The 24,664-nt window shown below is 37.0% G+C and overlaps 1 protein-coding gene and 1 pseudogene across 2 annotated transcripts in view; one reads left to right on the plus strand and one right to left on the minus strand.

The window, feature by feature from the left end:
* LOC129754770 (uncharacterized) overlaps window positions 1-24,664 on the minus strand; it is a 601,388-nt gene that overhangs the window by 534,926 nt on the left and 41,798 nt on the right. The gene's annotated exons all lie outside the window — the stretch shown is intronic.
* Window positions 8,070-8,972, plus strand: LOC129752394 (histone H3-2-like; annotated as a pseudogene).

The following is a 24,664-nucleotide window of genomic DNA, read 5'->3' on the forward strand; positions in this document are numbered from 1 at the left end:
ATTAATGGAAGTTATCAAGCCCTTGAAAGCGAACTAAATTAATGATGAAGGTGTTATGTTTCTATCAAAAATTTATTTAGTAGGTACAGTGGAAGTGATCCAAAATTTTGCTGTATCTCACTTGGAAGAACAAAGTTCTAAAACATACTTTTCAAACTAGTGCAAATTTAGAGTTTGAGTTTGTGTGTCGAATTTATCAATTCAAATTTGTCAAAAGAATTGTCATAATTCTATTGATAAATTTAAATTGATATATATGACACATAAACTCAAACTCTAAATTTGAACTAATTTAAAAAGTATATATTTGAATTTTTATTCTTTCAAGTAAAAAACACAGCATTATTTTGTAACATTTCCACTGTACTTTTTTTTAAATTATTTTTTGATGGAAACATAACACATCCATCATTAAATTGTGTAATCAAAAATATGATTTGTGAGATGATTAATCAAATGAAATGTATCCAACCCTGTGAGGAAAAATTACAGAAAGTGATAACTAAAACTGTTTATATCATCTCCATACATCTTTTCTCAATTTACATCTGAATTCATTCTTAAATGATGGGTTGCAATATTTCGGAAACAGTGTAGAATATTGTTCGAAAAAAGGGTAGCGATTGAATCATCATCAATGTCACCCGTATGATTTTAATACTCGGGGCTGGCATCAAGTCACGTTTTGTGCTACAAAGATGACCTTCGAGTGGGATTTGCATCTCATTGAAAGAGAACAAACTAACTTTTGCTCTCTTTTCCTCGCTGAATGCTCTATTTTCGAGTGGAAATATAAACATTCTTCGATCGATGGAAACTATCTCGTCATTCATTCCAAAGTAATGAAAATTTTCTGGCTGGTTCTAGCGCCTGTATAAAACAAGGTCATTTGGATGTATTTAAAATAAAGTTGTCAAAATTTTTTCAGCAGCTATCCGGGCCGGATAAATTTGAGCTATTTTATTATGAAACCTGGAAAAATCCGGGCATTTGATTCCAAAATTCGGGCAATATCTGAACAATATTTGGGCAAATTTGGTCAAAACCCATAAATTACTCAACAAAATCAAGAAAATAATCTTGAAAAAAAAATGCTTTTTCATTAAAATTAATCAGCAGATTTTGATCGTATTTTCGGCTTCTTAAAAACCTTTCATGATTATTTTGATCGAAACATTTTGTTTTAAACCCATATTTAAAAAAAAATTAACACAATTTTTTTTTGTTTAAATTGGCAAATCAATTGAATACATCCGTTCAAAAACAAGGGCTTTTTCAACGAAATCCGGGCAACCGGGCCGGACCAGACTTTTCCTAAATTTTTTAATCAATATCCGGAAAAACCCGGATAAAACCAGGCAATCAGGCGAGCTTAAATTAAAACCATCCACTAAAATAAAAAGAAAAACCGTATATTTACCTCATCAGTGAAACACTAGAAAACATCTACAGATAAAAACATAAGTATTAGAAATTTAAAAAATAATAATCACTTAAAGTTCGGTTGTTATCTGTAGAAAAATTCGGAAGACAAACCAGTGTAAGCACCAGTGACATCATTAATAGGACTCAAAGTTTTAAAATCAATGCAGTGATTAACACAACACTGCGGTTTTTTTTATATCGAATTTATTTACCGATTTTTTTACGTTGGATTGTCAATCATAATAAAGTAGAGGAGTCAATGAAAATTTTTGGAAGTTAGAAAATCATTTTGAAATTAAAAAATGCTTCTACGGTGGATTTTCATTTAAGAATATTACCCTAAAAAAGCAAAAAAAAAAAAAATCTAAAATTGCCAAAAAAAAAAACCCTGAAACAGTGGTAATTGAGTATTAAAAACGATTTTGAAATTCATCTTTGTTTAAACACATTTGGAACAATAGTGAACAAGTGAATGAACGCAGAAATAGAGCCTACACAAGAATGATAAGACTGAAAAACTTTCGAAACTATCCAAAAATGCTTGTATTATTATGTTTCATTGTTTATATCTTAGAAAAGCGAGATTTGAAAATCTTTAATTTGGATAGTTATATTGATAAATTTAAGTTGTTTTGTCCAGGTAAAAATGGCTTCTAAATGAAGTTTTGATCCAATAATCGACATTGTTTAACAAATCATTCCCATTTATGAGAAAATCCTATAAAAACATGTTTTCCTGACTATCCGACTTTTACTTTATGTTAATGGATGTTTTGAATAGTGAATATCGTCATAAGCCATCAGTTTCTCGTTTAAGAGTAGGTACTTAACGAAATGTAGGAAAAGTTTTAATATTGTTGAAATATTTAAAAAAAATTGCTTACATTGAATGAAGAACAAATAAAAAAATCACGAATGTGTTTTGTTTTGCAATTATTTCATATTTTTTAGGCATACTTCACACCTTATTTGGCCGGGATTCGACCAGACCGAACTGAACGCCAATTTGATAAAAAATGAGTTATCTATTGCAGCGGATGCGAAACATGATAAACTACCTGTCCAGTGAAAATCAGAACATTTTTCCAATTTTTTCTGATTTTATTAGAGAATTTCAATGTTGCAGACAGTGGAAATGGCATAAATGCGTTGCGCCAAAGTGAACTGAGAGCCTCCTTAGAAGTAAAGACAAAAAGTCTGTTTTGGTCATGAAAACTGGTTTTGTGCGAAATAATCTTTTGTGTGTTGATTTTTTCAATTCAAAACAGTTCTTCGGCTCGTCACGAACTAATGTCTGATAAATTAAATGATTGAAAACGTTCCCGTGGCTAAAAACTTTGTATTTCGGATTGTAAGCATTTGTTAAAATTTCGCTCCGCCAGACTGAACCGAATCCCTTGAATTTTGTTTTCCAATTTACTCAAAGGGATGTTAGAATTTTTAACATTTAACGATGAAAAATGCTGTATTGTATTGCTTACTGTTGTTCAGAACGCAACCGGTAAGTAACAATCAAAGGTATTCCGGATTTCAAAAGTGCGAAATTTGTATGGCTCGGTTCACTCTGGCTCAACGAAAAAAACCATTTTTCAAGCATCAGCCATACTCGTTAGGTGCTGCTCGTAAAGCGCCTATTAGTAGGCTCCTACGTTTAGAACAAATTGCCCAGTCAAATGATAGCGCATGGCAATTTTTCAAACATTTTGGTTCGACCAGAGTGAACTGGGTGCAAACACATTGCTATTAAACTTCAGTTTTCGACTTATTGAGTAATCAGAAATCGACCAGTATAGCCTCGACGGCTTTATAAGAGTCTAAATGTGATGGTAAAATGGTAAAATGTTATATCTTATAAAATAGTATCAATTGGTAGGGCTCTGAACTTTGAACTCGATTTTCTCGAAATCAAGTTTATGGCGTTCAGTTCGGTCTGGTCGAATCCCGACCATTTAATACTAGCTGATCCCATACAAACTCCGTTTCGCTACCAACTTGGGATATGTCATGAACAGTTTGTATGAAAGTCAATCGCCAGAGCACTTTCGAATTAATTGTTAAGTTACTATTGCAAAAACATTGGACGATCACTTTTACTGTCGTCTCCTACTAAATTTGAATTCAGGAATCAATTGACCGAGCCAAAACACCCCGTGTATAAATTTCAACTAGATCGTTGCATAACAACGCAATTATTGCCAAAAAGTTAAGCCACTTTCGGTGGCCTCTTATACAATCTTTGATAACTGAAATCGATTGACCTTCCCTCAAAACTCCCGTGTGCCGATTTTCAAAGCAATCCATTGCATAATAATGTCAAAATTGCTTAAAACAATAAACAAATGATTAATATGGACGACCCTTTTCGTCGACCTCTGGCAAATCAATTGACATCTAAAATCGATTGCCCGTCCTTGAAAACTACCGTGTGTAAATTTTTATCCTGATCCGATGAATAACAACGACGATATTGCATATAGAAAGGTTAATATGGATGACCCCCTTTGTCGGCCCCTTACACTGAATTTAATTTCTGAAATTGATTGCTCGTTCAACAAAACTCTCTTGTACCAATTTTCATCTGTATCCGATGGATAATAACGACAATATCGCATTATTAGTGAATAGTTAATATGGACGACCCCTTTGGACGACCCCTGACTTTAATTTGGATAAGTGAAATGAATTATTTGTCTCTAATAACTTCTTTGTGCAAATTTTCACCCCAATACGATGTATAAAAACAACAATATCAGTAAGATCTTGAAAAGTTGATATGGACGACCCCTTACACTGAATTTGAAACCTCAAATTGATTGCACGTCACTCAAAGCTATCGTGTGCCAATTTTCATCTGAATACGATGTATAATAACGTCAATATCGCAAAAAAAGAAACTGTTAATATGGACGATCCCTTTGGCTGACCCTTTGCACAAAATTTAACACCTGGAATCGTTTGCTCGTGTTTCAAAACACTCATGTGCAAATTTGCAACACAATTCGACGAAAAGTAACGTCAATATCGCGAAAACATTTTTTGTCTTGTATGGATGACCCCCGAATAATCCGAAAATCTGAAAACATTTTTCATCATTCCTGGTCCTAATGAGCATCCATGCCAAATTTCAGTCCTCTAGCTCAGATATTGCCAAGATATTCTTGTATCAGAGATACAACGCTTTCAAAAATTGAATTTTAAGATTTATTGAAACTCCAAAAAATTGAATATTGGATATTAAAGAAATTAACTCATTTAACAATATTGTAAAAGACTGCGAAATGATTTGACTAACGGTTTTAAAAATATGAAGTATTCTATTTAGTTTGAATTTTTGACTTATTATGGGAACAGTATTCCAAATTTTGGTGTCTCTGTGCTTGTTTGGCTCAAATCAATCAGAAACACATTACTTGATTTCGTTTAATGTTCTTATTCGAAATGTGCCACTTAAAAAAAACCAAGTTATCTACAATGCACCATTTTATAATTTCCTCTTTGATTTGAATAACTTTATTGTTCAAAACCAATAAGTTTCAGATGGAAAATAACTTATTTTTTCTAATATTATCACTGGTTTGAAAAATTTCTGTAAATAACTTAAAATGGTCTAAATTTTTCCGACAAATGGTTTATTTTCTCATTTTGGTTTGGTTTTTTTATGTTCTTGTTGATTTAGAAGCTGGTTTTCTTTTGAAGACATGAATATGCGCAGATCTCGATCCGGTTATAGTGGGGTTTTTTTTTTTATAAAATTTCAGTATTCATGACAAATTCTTCACTAAACCTATAAACCATTGCATATTCCAGAGTTCTTATATGGGCTTTGATGTTTAGCCTCAGTGAAAAATTAATAATGAAATTATTATTAAAGGTAGAAAGATTAAATAAAGCTTTTATGAATATTTTTTAAATTTTCATGAGAATCAGGAATTTCATGAGTTCATGCGGGAAAATGCGGGGAACCAAAAATTTTAATGGAGTTACCACTCTGTAGAATATTTTAAGAATGACTTTTTTCTTATTTTGAATTGACATGAAGTGTTTGATGATAAAAACAACCTTTTATAGATAATCTATATTAGTACCTTTATAAACATGGATTTCTGCCTGTCTGTCTGTTCCCTATAGACTCTGCAACTACTGAACCGATTTCCTTGAAACTTAGCAAGTGGATGCTTTTGAGGCCTGGGAAGGTTCCTATTACAGTTTGAGACCCCTCCCCCTCACTAAAATTTGGGAGAGGTCTCTGAAAGAAAAGACAAATGTTTGCATAACTACAGAACTGATCAAGCAAATTAAACCAAATTTGGCATGGGAAGGTATTTGGGTACAAAGAATGTTTCTATGAATATTTGGTATCCCTCCCTTCTTTCAGTGAGGAGATAGGGGAGGAAAAGGGGGGCTACCTTACAGTTTTTTTAACATAACTCGAGAACTAATAAAGCTTATGGAACCAAATTTTGCATGATAGGGTATTGCAACACGAGAAATGTTTCTATGATTAATGTAGACCCCACCCTTCTTCCAATGGGGAATAAAGAAAGAAGAAGGAGGGCTTCCATACCTTTTATATTGCATAACTTGAGCAGAAATGGATTTATGCTTATTGAAACTCCTTTCATCCTTCAATTGGGGATAAAGTTAGGGAACCGGGGAGCTCCCATACAATTGTTTTGCTTAAACCAAGAATTCATCTTACAAATAAAACCAAATATTACATGGGAAATTATTTGGGTACGAGCTAATTTAGAGATCAAGTTTGCAAGGGTGTGCTCCTTGCTTCTTAGCCTTCCTTAGGCTAAGGCATTTGGGTGAACGAAATGTTCGTTTGGTTTGAAGCCCTTTTCACCTTCTTTTGGAGAAACAGAAAGGGGGAGGGACCTTCGTACAATTTTTTGCATAACTGGAAAAATGATCAAGCAAATTGAACTGAATTTGTCATGGGATGATATTGGGATACGGAAAATGACTGTATGGTTTTCGAGACCCCTTTTGAATCACAGCTAAAAAATAGGGAGAGGGGCAATTTTAACCAAAATGAGCATGGGAGAAGAATTTTATTTTTGGAAGAATTAAGGAACTTATGCATTAATGAATACAGAGTCATAATTTTAGATGCCAAATAATAATTGGAAAAGAACTTTTATGTCAGGTTATGAGAACAGAAAAGAATATAAAAGAAAATTCAAATTAATCTTTTTTTAAATACAATTCAAAACTTCAGTTACAGCTTTCATGTCAATGTGTTATTATTTAATGTTGTTGAGATTTAAATAAAAAATAATGAACAAACATATTAAAATTAAATAATTATTAAATTGTCCATCAATTTAAAAAGGTGTAGCAAAGCACACCGGGTCAGATAGAGATAAATAAATAAATAAATGATAGGTTTTTGTATAAACTCCTATATTCCTTTGTTTCAAAATTTTGATAAATATTCCCGGAAATGTTATAAAACTCTAATCTAAAATCAAAATTTTATATTGTCAAATAAGAACAAAAAATGAGAAAAGAAAATTTTGAAAAAAGAGTTCAGCGCCATATCTGGAATTAATGTCAATCTGATTCGATTTAATTTTATTTATGTTGAATTTGAGTTGATTGAATTGAAGCTCAACTTCAATTAACCTTTCTGGGATACTGATACAATATATACTGTGAAAAATTCTAAATTCTTTCGGGAGAAAAAAAATCGAGTAAATATGAAAATAATAAGTTATTTTCAAAATAATTATGGTTATTGAACAATTTAGAAAGTTTCAGAGCCATAAATCTTGACAATATATTTTTCGCCAGGTTTTTTCGATAGAAACGCAAAATCGTAACAAATTTCGTCCTTGTTCAGGTTAAAATGGTGCACCAACATTCAAACCAAAAAACATAATTTTTCGTCACATTAGAGATTAATCATCCTAAGAAGGAAAATAAGCTTGAAATGAGGTTTGTCTATAATAATAATTAGTTTTGCTCTTCTTAGGCCTAATTTTTTTTTTGCTAACATGAGAAGAAGCTAAGTTTTACATGAAAAAAGTTATGACCATTTCGAGATAACTTAGGGCTTGTGATATAGCTCAGTTGGCAAGTCTGTTGCTTCCTGAGCCGATGTCCGCGAGTTCGAGCCCAAGAGCAAAAATCGAACACAGTTGTTCCGGATAAGTTTTTCAATAACGATCCGCCAACTGCAACGTTGATAAAGTCGCGAATGCCATAAAGATGACAAAACGACTATAATCGAAACAAAAAAAATCGAAATAACGAATTTCAAAACAATAAAAATTATTGGAAAATGGCAGGTTTCGCTGGCTAGAGCTTTCACAAATTTCAAAAAATGTTTTTTTTTCAAGATTTAATTGGTTAACAAATTTATTGGCTCTGCCAATCAGTTTTATGCGATTTTTTATTTTCATCTCACGGTTAAAGATTTTGTGGCAGTTAAAAACAACCAAAAAAAAGTTATGAGAGGTGTAAAAATGTAAAAATTTTTAGTTTTTCGTACAAAGCATGCAGCGGTCTAATGATGCTAGTCCCATCAAAATTTAATTATTCCATTAGATGCTTAAAAATGCTAGTTTTTAACAAAAATGGAAAGAAAACAAAACACTTACAAGTGAATTTTTTTTGGTTCTTGAATATTGATGAAAATGAGGAACGTTGAAAAAGTAAAGATCTACCTTTCGTAAAAAAATTGAACAAAAAATATCATCAGCGAATAAAGTTATGGAAGTTCAAATCGAAGTGACAGTTCGCATGCTTCCAATTTCTATACAATTATGAACGATACTGTATCTCTTTTTATGATTTCTTTTTTTTTCGATTTGTTGCTGAAAATGAATTTCCCGTGCAAAGATTTATAGATTTACCCGCTTCTTTAACTATTAAAAGATATTTTTTTTTGACGTAGAATTACGTCTTACGGCAACACTATAGTGGGGCAAATTGCCATTCGCGAACGGACCGACCGTCACGAAAAACGCCTCTTTCAAAGACATCTTTTCCATACATCATTTTGGGTCGGCTATGTGTTGGTACACCAATACTAATTCAGCGCAAATACGAATGAAACGGAAATCTTCCCCACGAAGTTATAAAAAGAAGTGCCTTTCACTGCCTCTAATTCCATTCGTGTTCGTGCTTTCAAGGTGATAACATCTCGTACCAAGGAAACCGGAGGAAAGGCTTCCCACAAGCTGCTGGCGACCACGGCTGCCCGAAAGTGTGCTCTAGCGGCTAGCCACCGGAGAAGTGAAGAAACCGCATCGTTTCCGGCCTGGAATCGTTGCCTTGCGTGAGATCCGGCGTTTCCAGAAAAGCAGTTGATCCGAAGGCTGCCTTTCCAGCGTCTGGTTAATGAGATCGACGGAGAGACGGATCTGCAATTCCAAAGCTCATGGCACTGCATGAGGACACCAATCTTTTCGTCTTCCACATCAAGCGGGGGACTATCATGCCGGCCGAAGAATATTCAGCTGGTTCGTCGAATTCATGGAAATTTCTTCTCTTGCTTCATTCAACAAACGGCCCTTTTCAGGGCCACTAGTTTATGAAAGAGAGGCTGAAAAATGTCATCGCTGCGGATGTGTGTTGTTCCGTGTCGCGATTCTAGCTGCTGCTCCTCCAGTTACTACTAAAAACGGAGCACATCGAAGCAAAAGAACATTTAACACATTCGCCGGTCAACGCATGGTCCTGACGATGACCGCGTAAACTTTGAATGAATAGTCTTTGCCGGGTGACCTCCATTGAGAAGGCAGTGGTGACGAAGACTTCTAAGAACAAGAAGGCTAGAGCTTCGGGATCTGCATAGGAAGAAATAATCAGTTCAGTAGTACCTAAAGGGCTGTTCACATACCACGTGGTCAACTTAGGAGGAAATTGGGGGGATGAGAATGTCCACGGAAAGGGGGGTATGGGTTTGGGTCTTGTCCACGTGGACATACGTGGTATCTGAATGGCCTCAATTGGGTAGCCGTTTTTCTGTATCTCCAAGAAATACACCCATCTTCGTCTCCCGAAAACGGGTGCAGTCGCTGCAGTTTCGACAAACGGCAAATTTGAATTCATCCAAGGAAGCGTTGATTTGGTACAACGAAGAATCAGAAAACCCAGGGAAAGCAACAAAAAAACTCGCAGCGTTCCACAGGAAAAAAGTTCATAAAAAGGCGGCAAAAGCCACATCAGCAGCTCATTTTGCGATTGAGTTCTGTACGACGCGGTCGCAATCCAGCGACCGACCCAAAAATGAATGAGGGTCCAGATTGACTTGACTTGACTTTTTTTTTTTTTGACTTTAAATTAATCTTTATTCAGGGATTGTTGTGTGGTTACATATATAATTTTAAGTGATACAGAATCTTCTTTTCAGCTTTAGTGGAAATGTGGTTTTGAGATTGTTCTACATTTACAAAATTTAAATATTTTCAAAAAGTTTTGTCCAATCATGTGGAATTGTTCAGTTTTCAAATTTTCAAAAAGCTACTTATATCTACTATGTACAGAACCTAAGACTACTATTTACAACCTATCATACTATTTACACTCTAATCTAATATATACAAATTTTGAATTAATTTGTGTTCGGATGTGTTACATTTTTGTACAAATCTGTTTTTAGTGTCGGATATTCGCTGATCCACTAACTGAATGTCTGCTTCTTCATGTAGATGAGAAATCCTGGTGAAGCGGGAACGATTCAAGATCATTCTTAGGATCCTATTTTGCGCCACTTGGAGTTTGTTCCTGTGAGTTTGGGCACTGGATTCCCATACCGCAGATGCGTAGTGTATCGCTGGTGTGAAGATTTGTTTATAGATCGCCAGTTTGTTGGTTAGTGAGAGTTTTGACCTTCGACATATGAGAGGATACAGGCACCGAACAAGACTTGAGCATTTGATCAAAACCCTTTCGACATGCGAGCGGAATAACATCTTCTCATCAAACAGTACTCCCAGGTATGTCACCTCACTGGACCAGTCGACCCTTGTGCCATTCATAACCACTGTGCATGTAGGCGGAGGTCTAAGTTTCGGAGATTGTCGGTGTAGAAACATTATTGTTTTTGTTTTGGTTGAGTTTATTTTAATTTTCCACGTATTGGTATATTCGACGAAGGCATTGAGGCATCTTTGGAGTTTGTTCGTGATCTCACGAGGAATTCTACCCTTGACGGTTATTGCTGTATCATCAGCAAAAAGGAAGAGTACTCCGTCATCACCCAGAGGAGGAATGTCGGATGTGTAGACGTTGTATAGGATCGGGCCCAGTAAACTACCTTGTGGAACTCCTGCTGGGATGGTGAACGTGTCCGAACAGCAACCGTTTAAGGATACTCTGAGCGACCGTTGTTGAAGTTAATTTTGGATGATCTTGATGAGGTGAAGTGGAAAGTTGAAATTTCTAAGCTTGTATATGAGTCCATCATGCCAGACATTGTCGAATGCCTTTTCGATGTCTAATAAGGCCATTCCCGTCGACTTGGAAACAGCTTTGTTACTTTTGATGTTATTCATCACCCGAATCAGTTGATGAGTGGTTGAATGGCCTTTTCTAAATCCAAACTGTTCGGAAAGCAGGATGTTATGGTCGTCAACAAAGTTAAGAAGCCTATTGAGAATGAGCTTTTCAAAAAGTTTGCTCAACGATGAGAGGAGGCTAATGGGTCGATAGCTTGAAGGTGATGTTGGGTCCTTTCCAGGTTTTTGTATTGGGATGATTTTGGCTACTTTCCAGGTGTTTGGGAAGTAATGAAGCTCCAAACATTTATTAAAAATAGCACATAGAAACGAGTGGGCTTTGATGTTGAGTTTCTTGAGGATGAGGTTGAAAATTCCATCATAGCCAGGAGCCTTCATATTTTTGGAGTATTTCAGCGCAAAGGAAATCTGATCAGTGGTTACTTTATCTCTATCTGATATGACACAAGGGGTGGTTTCTAGTTGGTGGATACATTGATTGACTTGATTTTCGAGTGGACTTTGGATGTTCGAACCGAGAAGATGCGAAGTCAAGATGTGGTCTCCAATCGCATTTGCTTTTTCCTTCGGAGTGATGAGAAGAGTATCGTTTATTTTCAAAGGTGGAACGGGCTTAGGGTGGGTTTTCAAGATTTTCGCTTCTTTCCAAAATGGTCTAGATCGTTCATCGAGACTTTGCACAAGCTTTTCGAAGTTTTCATTTCGGATAGAGGCCATACGGGATGCAATGCACTTATTCAAATTGATTACTTCACGTTTGATTTCAAGGTTTCGAGATCTTTGAAACTGGCGTCTACGGATGTTTCTCAATCGGATCATAATCTGGGTATGGGAATCTAAGGTGATGAACTTACCCCTCACAGGAACTTGTCGAACGCACCTCGTTTCGGCCACTGCTATGGCACGTTGGAACTCTTGAATGGCTTCGTCGATGTCCTCTGTAGAGTTGATTGTCGGGTCATCGCTGATGTTGTCGTCCACCACTCGACCGAAATGCACCCAGTTCACGTGGTGGTAGTCCTTGCGCTGGTATCTTGGGGTTGGAACTATGTTGACATCGACTTCAGCCACCACCGGTTGGTGATCGGAGCTTAGGTCGTTGTGCGCTATCGGCTTGGTAACGCTGATGTTCGTCAAGAAGAAGTCCAGCGTGGAAGGATTTCCCGCCGGAGAGATGAAAGTGGGCTCGTCTGGGAACTGCACCGTATACAGTCCGTGCTGGGAGTGATCGAACAACAAGCGCCCGTTTTGATTTTGCTGGTAATTGCGCCATGCTGCGTGGCGAGCGTTGAGATCGCCACCCACGACGAAACGGGAACTGTTGCGAGTGATGGCCGTCAGGTCACGCTTGAATTTTGCCGCTAGGTCGTTGCTGGCTGTACACTGTCGGGGACAGTACACAGCGATGGCTTGGATGTTACCAGATGATGTTTGCACTTCCACACCAAGGGACTCTATTACCGAAGAGCGAAAGTGTGGCAGGATAAGGTACCGGATACCCTTTCTCACAATGATCGCAACACCACCCCCCCTGGAGCTGGTGCGATCAAGTCGGATGATGTTGTGGTCTGGCAACCAGAAGCTGTCGCCTGAATTAAGGTGGGTTTCCGACAAGAGGCCCACATCGATGCTGTGCTTGCGGAGGAAATCAGCAAGCTCGATTGCTTTCGCTCTGATGGAGCGAGCGTTCCAGGTGAAGATGATTAATGGTTTAGCAGCCATACTGGATGATGAATTTGCCGAGCACTTGGATTTGCTCCGGTTTGCTGCGACACTTGCGTAAAGCGCCGGACATGTTGACGAAGATTTCCATCAGTTCGTCCGCAGAGAACAGATCGGAGTTGTTGTTTGAGGGAGTTGGTTGCCATCGGAATCCAGGGGGGGGGTGATTGTTGGCCAACAGGGGGGTTGATTGATGGTTTGGGGTCCAGACCGCGGGTCTGGAGGGCAGGGAAATTAGCTTCAGTGAACGCCGGGGGGGTTCGTTTTCTGTTTCGACCAGGCTGATGGTTGGTTGATGCATGTTTTCGGATCTGTTTGAACTCCTCGCGTTTGGGGCATTGGCGATCCGAACCTTGGTGCGCACCTCCGCAATTGGCGCATGTAAACACTGCTGCTTCCGCCACCGGACAGGTAGATGTTGAATGGTTTTGGGCACAGATGCTGCATCTTGGAGCGATGTTACAATTTCGAGTGCCATGACCAAAGCCTAGGCACCGCTGGCACTGTGTGACGTCACGATGACCACCTCGGTACGGCTCCCACCGGACGATGATGGAGAAAAGGGAACGGACAGCTTGTAAAGCGTTGAGCGTGACTGTCCCCTTCTGGAAGTGGGCCAGAAAAAGACAATCTGGGTGTTTTCGGGTGCTTTCATTTTTCCGCGTTATGCGGAAAACTCCAGTGGGAACCAGCTTGTATCGGTTTGTGATTTCGGCCGCAATCACGTCGGTTTTGATGTTAGGAAGCCCTCGGATAACCACCTTGAATGGTTTCTCACCAGGGATGTCGTGGGTAAAGAACTCCATATTGGAATCCTTGAGGATCTTCGTGGCTCGAACGAAATCGTCCTTGACATAAAGTACAACTTTTATGCCAATCGACGTAAGCTTGTACTCGGCGTGGGCGTTCACTGAAGCTAATGTGCTGACCAGCTTGTTGAGGGGGACATCCTTCACCACCAGCGGCGGAAGCTTTATTTTGGTTGGAGTAGGCAGGTTTCCGGCAGGCTTGGGAACTGGAGAACGCTGGGAGTGTAGTGTGAAACAGATGCACTGGTCTCACTAGCGGAATCCATGCTCTCCGATCCGCGTGATGAACGGTCGCTTCTCGAGCGAACATGGCTTGGGGGGCATTTTCGTTTTGGAGAGCCTTCGCTCTGAAGTGACGCGCGACCCGAAGACTGCTTGCCACCATCAGGGTCGGGCCCCTTTTTACGCTTACTGTTTTTCCCTTTGCCCATCTTGGGCGGGCGGGGGAACGCAACTTAGTTACAGGTTTGAAAAAAAAACCGCGATTCACAATGCCTCTTGAAGCACGAAAAAATGTTCTGAAAAGAACAACTCTTTCTAATTTCGGCTCCAGCTAGCAATTGAAACGCAACGACAACGAAAAGTGAACTGAACTGCTCAACGGTCGAGCGAAGAATGAGGGTCCAGATCTAATTTCAGACTACTTGCCTGGTCTCTGCTCGACCTACGTACACTTTGAATCGTACTTGACGGTTTTTACACTGCATTAACACAATTCTAATTACTTTTCCATTTGTAAAAACAATTATTCTTAACGCGATGCGAAAAGCTGTTAAGAGTTATTGTTTTTTCAAATGAAAAAAACTCGAAAGTTGGGTGAAATTTTATTAGCATTGCAATGCAAAACCACACGTTCACAGCCAAGCCCAAATCAGCTGGCTTTCGTGAGAGGCCGAAGTCGTATTTTTCACTTTGTTGTTGGAAAAGTGCTACATTTAAAAGAAAAACTGGTATTATTTCTATATTTATTTATTTGATCATGGTGTTCCTCAAAATCTACAGTTTTTGCTAGTTTACATTTTGGTTTCAATGACAGGCATTTGACCGTGCTAAGGCAAATAAAATTTAACAGTGGATATTTCAATCCGTCAAAGCAAGCGTTGATTTTGGTAGAACGAGGGAGAATCAGAAAAACCCGGAGGAAGCAATAAAACATAAACTCGTAGAGTCCGCGGGGTAAAAAGTTGATAAAAAGGCGGCAATAGCTCCGTCAGCAGCTTATTCTATGAGTGCGTTCCAAACCATGCGGTCGAAATTAGGCGATAGTGGTCTTATGATGATCTAAAAAGAGATTTCTCAGGATTAATTTTAGACTGCCTGCTTGACCTGCTTCATGCACTATGATGCAAAATTAAACGCCTATGCACTTCAAACGTACCTATTGAACGATTTTTACGCTGAACAAACAGTTTCGATTTTATCCTTCCATCCACTGTTGGTGAAAGGCAGAGTTAGACTGATAATCACTTTGATATCTTGCAAAACATACTAGAATGTACGGCACCCTCGTTAACAATAACTGTCGTGTTCATCTATAAATTTTACACAAATTTACAATACAGACTAATCCATTTCTAAACCCCAGTTCAGTTTTCGATTTAATATAGATCTATATAGTGGAACACAACATAATATTGTAATTCTACGTAAACATTGCGGTCGTGTCGCGTACACAACCTCTTCTACTTTTTTTTTCTCGAGATATAATTTCGAGAACGGCTAAATAGCTTTAAAATCCATATAAGCTTGTCGCAAACTGCGAAATTCGATTCAAATATTTAAATTAGTTTCAACATTGTAGTAAAGTCTTTCGATTTAAAATTAATCAACTAAAAGCTTAAACTCCTATTTCTTTTTATTGATTTTTTTTCGATTTGTCGCTCCATTTAATTTCAAAATTAATTTCCTGTGCAAAGAGCAGCAAATTTGCAGTTGAACGCTAACGTGAATCGTTTTTCGCGCGCGGTTATGAATTATTATCCAAAGTGCTTCATCGATGCACCGACAATCAACACGTGCTTAAATATTTACACACCATTGAAATCATCTCCTCGTCGAGTAAGTAGGTACCTACATGCAATTGTTCGAAAGGCAATTATGGATGGGACGGAACATAAAACAACCAGCCAGAAACATATGTTTTATTAATGTTGACGAAGAACTGGTCCCAGGAATTGAGTCCTCCGGGTGAATGGGGGGAAAATTGGAGCAGAAAAAAAACGAACGAACCATTCAGCAACAGTCAACAAAAGCCATTCAGTCGTAGCTTCAAGGGAATCAAGAGCATCATCGTCTGGCCACATTCCACATCCCATTTCCGATCAGGATCCGGCGAAAAGAGAAGGAAAGTGGACTGGTCATGTCCTTTAATTACAAAACCATTCAGCGAATCGAGGACCACACTCGGAAGTTCGGGACCCTGAATGAGTATCCTGTCGACGACGGCGCGCTTGTTGGCCAGTCTGGGCACATAAATCATGCTTCGGTTGATTTTTTAAACTTCTGCGGTTGAGGCGATGTGAGGGCGAGGGACTTTGCCACATGCATGGCGGTCCGGCACCGGGCTCGATTCGTATCGGAATTCATTATGTGAGCCCGCTTCCGTCCTGCACCGATGAAGTTTAAATACATGTTTTCCGTCCTTTTAAACCGTTCGTTTCTTCAATTACTCACCGATAGAGGCACTCGCACAACTGTGAATGGAAATCGAGGCAAGAGTGAATTGGGGCTGTCAAAGTCACTTGAACTTTATTTTTAAGAGTCTCACAACTTTAAATGAACTTTAAATTGAATTTTGTTACTTTCAATTGGAAAGTTATTATATTAAACGTTGATGGTTCCTGTTTTAGAACTATAGATTTAATGTTATATAAATTATTATAAAATGAGCATCCCTAATGCTATCAACGATTCTATCGAACCATCGATCATCATTCCCTGTGACTTTCCTCAGCATTCTTATATATTCCATAGAGTTCAACCAGCAGTCAATCCCTCTCAACGATGGTTCGGTCGAGCTGAAGTTGTTGAATATTAATTCATCAACCGCGCGGCAGCGTCCAGAACGTTGCCGTTGCTGCTTTAGAAAATTTCTGCTGGTTCAATGAAAAATGCATGGTAGCGTCCAGTCCTCTATTCTTCATCAATTGCACCTGCATTGAAAAGTTACCGCTTCGTGTACCGTTCAAAGCTGAAAAGTTGAAATAACACTTTTCAGCACCATCTAAAACCAACATTCTAAGCCTTACCCGCATGGCTTCATGCTGTAGACATGCCTTTTGAGCCAGTTCAAATTTAATCTCTTAACAGTTTTGTGCAACTTTTCCAGATTCAGAGAAAAAAATGGGGAATGGGAGAGCTAGGAATAATAAACAGTCTCTAGAACCGATCCATAACACTTGAATCGAAGAGAAAAGACTTGTGGGGAATCTGAAACAGATTATGAACATCTTTGAAATAGTTTTCTCATCTCAGCATCGGATTCAACGTCGTTAGTGAGCTCATAGCACGGATTGGTGTTGAAAAGATTGGCTTTAACAATTTAAATATTTTATCACAACAATCTTTGGGAAAAAGAAAAAGAAAAACGAGTTTTGAGAGTGTGCAGGTTCCGAGTTCCGCTTCCAGGAATCGCCCGATGGTCTTCAGCTGGCTGCACGTACTCACCTGATGCAAGTGTTCTCCATTACGGTCCAATCTACAATGGCGCGCAATGCATTTAATTCCTTGCGACAGCCGTATGTGAGATAGTGTGTGTAGGAGTCAGTAAAGTGACTGCGTATTCGTAATTATACCAGATATTGATCAAGACCAAGTTGTATCCAAATCCTATATCGCACATCCCCCTTGTTCTCCGGAGAAAAAGAAAAGAACGAAAATAATACAAAACTGTAATCCAGGTAGGGAAAAAAATAGATGCCAATTAGAAGAAAAGTAAAAAAAAGATCGAATTCATCCACTGGTAAAATTTTTCCCGAAAATTTTCCTCAAACCTCTTTCAATTTCGTAAGGAAACATAAACAAAATTTCAGACTTTCGCTATTCTGTTATTTTTCTTAAACGTCTTTAACACGTTCGTCGCCACGCTAATTTTGGTAGTTTTACTAGCCGGGCCCAAAGAAATTTTCAGAGAGAGAAAGCAAAGAGGGAGAACTCCCGTATTTGAAACGTGTGATGAAGCTGAGCGGTAAACTCGAGTAAGAGAGCGTCACACGCTTTTTGATGTGACGGGGCCCCCCAGGAAATACACCCGTCAAACGAATATGGGTGCCGTGGCGACGAACGTGTTAATCACTAGTTATAATAATGAGTGCATTCCAAGTATGTGGAATCGCAAAATCATAGTTTCAACGGATCAACTCAATTTGTTGAAATGAATTCTGCAAAGTTCAATGGTTCTTCATTAAGGAATCATTATATTTGGTTGGTTAAAAACGTCAAAACTTTATTAAAATGAAAGATATCTGTCATCGCCTCAAAATTTGGCTTGCTCAACATGTGACATCAATTATCATAACAAATATCCTTCCTAACATTTTTCCCATGTGTCTGTATCTGAATAAAAGAGAATTAATTTAAGATCAAAATATTCGTATTATTTCAACTTCTAGCTGAATTAGTGTTAGCTTTCAACGAATAGAACTCTTTCCAAACGAAGTTTTTTTCAAAAAGAAAAAGGAACAATACATTGAATTTCTCGTTTGATAATCTTTATCGTTATAAGTTTGAATTTTGGGAGGAAATTTTTCCAGTGCCGATTTTATACCACTTTGGGTTTGCTGGAGCTAAAGGCTACTCACGTTAAACCTGCTAAAAGGAAAAAAAAATGCTTGCTTTTCAGTCCTATTAAATTGGAAGCAATTAGAGTGCAAGACGGAGAAGAGCTATTGGTATCTCATTTTCACACATGGCACAACGTATACTATGAATGGCAGAGGTCCATCGCCAAAATAGTAGCTTCGTTCAGCCGTAGGTAGAAAATGGTTTCTACTGTTTTCTGTCAACTGGTAGTTGTTCAATGAGTCAATGTTTTGGTCGAAACTAATCAGGCCATTGTTCAATGCAGCAAATCGAAATCGATAGAACCTAGTCCAAACCGTTCCAGCTCAGACCAGACCAGACTTTTCAAAAGCACAGTCCTAAGCGATTTGGGCGTTTTTCGGAAAACCGCATGATTCGTTCGGTTTTCTGAGTCGTATTTGGAATTAACGACACTACAATTATATTTCATGATTTGGAATTTCTCCACCATCTCTTCTTTAATTGAGAGTTGGCCAAAACACTGTAAGGTTGCCTTCTTTTATCACGGTTATTATTTACTTGCTACGAGTTTGACGCTCAGTATCGCTGCCACGGATGGTTTCAAAAACAATAAAAGTATACTCGAGTAGATCAGTTCAGACACAATTAGTTAAATCGTTCTGAATAGTTGTTTGGTACAAGATTGCTAGCATTTCTCTTTTTTCGTTCTAATTCTTACAAAAGAAACAAAATTCCAAGGGTGTGTTGTTATCCTCGCCCACCCTAGTACACTTGATGACATTGCAAGCCGACAACAATGTTGCTGACGATAGATTCTGTTTTACAACTACCTATGATGTCACTGACAATTCTGTTGATTTAACATCTTGTCATTTTGATTTTTGCTTGATTATAAATTATCTGCTCTTTAGGATTCTTCTAAGAAAACTAGGAGGATCATAGGGTAAATTAACAATATTATGAATATTGCGTTCCCAATCCATTCCATTCCAGATTTTCGAAGCCTTTAAGAAAAGACACTCTTCGAGAAAGATAGAACTATATCTTACTTGGCTGACTTTAATTCGAGGTTTCTAAACCAATAGAGAGAAGTCATATCTACCGCAATCCGTGTTGATTGTCGTATATTTGTTGAATGTTTTCATTGATCTTATTTTTATCTATTCTCGTAGTAGCTTAATAAAGTGATCCATCCCTTTCACTGCTCATCTTCGAAATTTGAGATGTCATTCCAGCAACCAATTCATTGGATTCGACTATGATCAATCGCTTATCGTACAACTATTTAGTGTTCGAATCCAAATACAGCACTTAACCACACCTTCCAACTTCGGAACTGTCTTTCCGGGTGCCTACAATCCGAATACAATTCGTCATACTTTTTTCTCATTTTTTTTCCATTTCAATCAGTTACAGAATCAGTCAAGTCTGCTGCTCATATCTTAACGTTAAATAACATCAATAAGATCATAAAGGAAATGCTCATTTCAACTTCCAAAGGTTGTGCCCAGCACTTGCATTGCACTGTGTTGTTCTATGTCAATCCCGACAAAACCAGCCATTTTTACCAAGCAGGAAGAGTTCTCTCTAAATCATTTATTAAATTCGTCTGCATCAATAAATGTTCAAAGATGCTAATATGTTCTATAGCAAGTATGGCTAGACGCGTTATGTCTCCAACCAGCAATCATCTAAGCCTGGTATCAATATTTGTTTCGTTTTATTGCTAACTGTGCTAAGCCGCAGAAAAGAAAACAAAAAAGGGCCTTTTCCATGTGCAATCGGCTGTGCTAAGCCGCAATAGGAAAAAAATCTTCATCTCGGTCTTGCTAGCTGTGCGAAGCCGCAATAGCGAATCATCATGCTTCTTATCGTTCTTGCAAGCTGTGCGAAGCCGCAATGAAAACACATAATTTCTTCTGTCATTCTTGCAAGCTGTGCAAAGCCGCAATAAGGCATCATCAGTTGCCAACGCATTCTTACGACTGTGCTAAGCCGTTGGTGAACACTATTTATCATCCCGTTCTAGCCAGCTGTGCTAAGCCGCATTGAAGTAAACGTCACAGGCCATCTCATCTCTGCGAGCTGTGCTAAGCCGCATTGGTCTAAACGTCATAGGCCATCTCATATCTGCGAGCTGTGCTAAGCCGCATTAACGTAGCAGCAATTTGCTATCTCGTTCTCGCAAGCATCCTTGCATCTTTAGACAACGATTCTCTAAAATACTCAAAACATTCAATTTTTTTTGAGACAGACACTTTTTCTCTAAAATCACTTTTCCGCTGAAATGAAAATCACCGTTGGAAATGATTGGATGAGCTCGAAGAATTAAAAAGTTTAAGCAAACCGCGCTTCTGCGGTAAACCTTCGAAATCTGGAAAACGCCATTTTCACTTTTTTGCACTCACACAGTTTTCTCACTCAAACCACCGGGCGATTCCAAAATTTCTGGCCATAATGGCCAGAACCTAGCAGGATCGCCACTGTGCAGGTTCCGAGTTCCGTTTCCAGGAATCGCCCGATGGTCTTCAGCTGGCTGCACGTACTCACCTGATGCAAGTGTTCTCCATTACGGTCCAATCTACAATGGCGCGCAATGCATTTAATTCCTTGCGACAGCCGTATGTGAGATAGTGTGTGTAGGAGTCAGTAAAGTGACTGCGTATTCGTAATTATACCAGATATTGATCAAGACCAAGTTGTATCCAAATCCTATATCGCACAGAGAGCAGCTCTGCACGTGACTTTTGTGGTTTACAAACATGTTCTCTTAATATTTGGTTCATCGAAATTCTAATCAAGAGTCAATTTTTAACTCGGTAGAATAGAAAACATGGAAATGAACAGTAAAATTTAAATTTCAACAGTCAAACATAAATTTATATCAAAATTTTCAACATAAACGAAACACATTAATCATTTAAACTGAACATCTTAAACCCTATAAAGTGTCTTTTTTATAATCGGTACATTTCTTACCTAATGTGATTTTGTTTAGTCTATATATGAAAGAATTGAAAAAATAATTTTGGATTTCTTATAACTGGAATTCTGTAGCTCAGAAATTAGAATTCCTAAATTAATTTTCTTGAAAATTTGAAAATTTTATGCTGATGATTCTGAGATTTCAACTTTAAGCGGTAGTAGTCACATCACAAAATTACAATTCAAAATTTTTAAGGGTTAACTGCCATATGTTTCACACAATTTTTTAAGCTTCATTTTTGGTTTGTACATCATTTTTTCAATTTTAAACTCAACGAATAGCCCTGCTGTTTCAATTAATTTGAAAATTTCAAAAAAGTGTTTAGTCTTAACCAATGATTTTTAAATTGTTTCCTACCACCCCCATGAGGGCGTTGAGAACTTCCAAGGCGGTGGTGAGCTCAATTTTTAAATTTGGGGGGCGTTGGAAAGGCACGGAGAGCGGTGAGGTCGTTTTTCACATTGTCACAAATCAAAGACAACGTAGATTTCAAAAAACAACGAATTCGATGCAAAACTATAAATACAACAAAATAACGTTACAGAACCAAACATTAGCTAAAATATCTTTAATTTCACATGTATGCTAACTACTCTACCTCTGTAGAGAATCTGTAAATCAACACGACCGGGCAAACACACACTACAGTGAAAAAATGTTTTCACCACGGAGAGCGACAGCGACGGCAGCTGGCTTGGCTTTTTGCGTTTACCAACACATACGAAGCTGAACGACTCGCCCGAATCTTTCATCGTTTGTTGATGCTATTATTATGCACACCATCGTGTTTGTTTTTGTCTTTGCTTTTTGTGGCTTGAACCAGTCGGTTCTGTGATTTCACCGGGGTGCTCTACTGTGACAAATTGTCGTACGCCGGAGCTATTGAACTTAGGTGTGTGTGGCCTTCGAAACCGGGGTGCGAAAAATGTGTGGAGAGGAACAAAAAATCTCACCCGGGTGATTTGCAACTACGGCACGGGGGTGTTTTATTCTCCGTTCTCCGTCTTTCTCGGTAGAGAATGGCATCTCTGCTAACTAGCAAATTTTTTTTCTAGTATCTAATTTTTTTTTATCAAAAATGTACCTGAAAGTTTTTTTTAAATTTTCATAGATTTTGTAAACGCTCTAAATGTTGATTTTGTGTTGCAAGATTTTTTGCAATACTTGATTATCTTTAAATGAATTGTGTCAAAAAATCTGCTAAACTGCTAAAATCTTAATTTATGGTTTAGCTATAGGTTTTTTTGGAAAAAAATATAAAAGATTTTTTTAAGGAAAGTGAATATTTTTCAGGTTCTTATTTTTTAGGACTCAAATTCATATATCAAGAAATAATATTATTTTTTACGTTATTTTATCGACTTGACAGTAATAAATATGTATTCAATAATGCAAATAAATGGTGAATATAGAATTTTGTTTAGCAAAATTTAAGATCCATGATTTGATTTCGAGACAAACTAATCAATCAGTTTAAGTAATTGACCAGGAAACTTTACAGAGAATTTTTTGTTAACTGAATGTTTAAAGCAATTTGAGGCCCTTGGAGCCAAAATGGTATAAGTGCATAAATGCTTATTTGAGAAAACACGCTTTAAAGTTGTGATATTTGGTCATTTTTCATATATTTTCAAAAATTTGCATTAGTCTTTTGAATGAAATAGTATGAAAGTAAATTTTAAAAAGTATGAAAAATCACGAAGCATAGTTTAGAATATGAAAAATCATTTGACATTATCAAATCAAAATCAACGATTTTTAAACTTATAATAAGAACCAACTCCTTTGGCTCTGAGGGCCTCATTTTAATTTGGATGAATTTTGATTTAAGTCTTACAACAACATAAAGCTAAAAGTTGAAGGTTTTTCAACGATCCAGATTATCATTTTTTTTTTCAATTATTTTATAAAAATTTTCCTAGGGTGCGCTGAACTCGAAAACTTTGCAAAAGGGGGCGGTGAGTTAATAAAATTTAAAACCACTCGTCAAGACCTTGAAATAAACATCACGCAGAATTCTATGCAAATTGTTTGGAAAAAAATAATTATAAATTTCTTAAAACTGATGCAAACGAATTAAACATTAACAGTTGTACAATTTGAATTAAAAAAAAACCCATTTAATTGCACCAGTAACTGCTGTATGTAATTATATGTATAAAATCATATATAAAAAAGTTATTGTTTCACATATTAATGTCATAAAGATACATTTCAACAAACTCTAACAACGCTTCAAAAAAAAAAATTAATCGAAAAATAGAACAAAAATTGTACATATTTTTTTGATAATATTCTAAGACCCTTCATAATTAAAAAATTATTTTCTCAAAATTCCTCTATGAAATCAATTCCCATGAGTTCATAATACACAATTATCAAAAATTTTCGAATTCCAAATTGTTTAAGGTGAGATGTTAACTTGGTGTCTTTTTAATTTTTAAATATAAAATACTTTTTTTTTAATTTTTTTTTCAAACTTTTAAAACAGTTCTTAGTCTCTCTGGGGTATAAAACATTGAGATTTTTATCATTAACAGAATTGATATCTCATTGGTCTCTTATATGATTTTTTTTCTTTCGTTAAAAGTGTTAAAAATGTTTAAAGTGAATCATTTGAAAATTTATTTACTTTCTTAACTGACTACTTACTAACTTACTTTACTTTTTTGACTGAAATTAAATTGCGATTTACTCTTGAAGGCCTTTAGTTGGTCAAATAAGTAGGTAGAAAAATGCGTTGTAACAACGATAATTTTGTTTTGCTGAAGTAATCAAACTGATCGCCTAAGTGATCTTAAACTTATGGCTATAAAAAAAAGAATTTGAATTTCCCATTGCATAATGCTGATTTTTAATTGGCATAGAGATTACAGTAAAATTAGGCTAATTTCAATTCATTCATTCATGAGTGATAAACTGAAAAATGAACATGAAAACTAGAAAAAAAAATTATTTTATACCCTTCATTCAATCAAGGATTTAGATCTTTCCTAGATATTTCGGTGACTGATAGATTGTCCATTTTCCCGGCCATTTCCGCATTCCCGGGTATCAGGAAATCTGGCGTTCCCGAAAAAAAAATTTAAAATGAACACTCTACTACATACGAAACCCTATCAATATAGTATTTTTAATTTTTTTAGGTAAGAATATTGCAAAGCAGTTCAAACTGCTTTATTACCCGAAAAATTCAATTGGCAATTAGAAAAACCAAGACTCAAAAAATAAGTACTTTAACCGACAAACTTGAAAAGTAAGGTAGCAAAAATTGTTAAAATCATAAAATCAAGAAGCCGTAAAGTTAAAAAAAACAATCATGAAATCAGAAAGTGAAAAAGTCAGATTCAGAGAGAGAAAAATTCCACGTTTGTATAGTCTGTAAAGCCTAGATCGGGTAAGACGGTGCATAATGGGAAAAAAGTGTATAAACCGCGAAAAAAAATCGATATCATCCCTCCTATTTACATGAGCCAAATCGATGAAAA

Source organism: Uranotaenia lowii, chromosome 3 (genome assembly GCF_029784155.1).
Source record: "Uranotaenia lowii strain MFRU-FL chromosome 3, ASM2978415v1, whole genome shotgun sequence".
NCBI lineage: Eukaryota > Metazoa > Arthropoda > Insecta > Diptera > Culicidae > Uranotaenia > Uranotaenia lowii.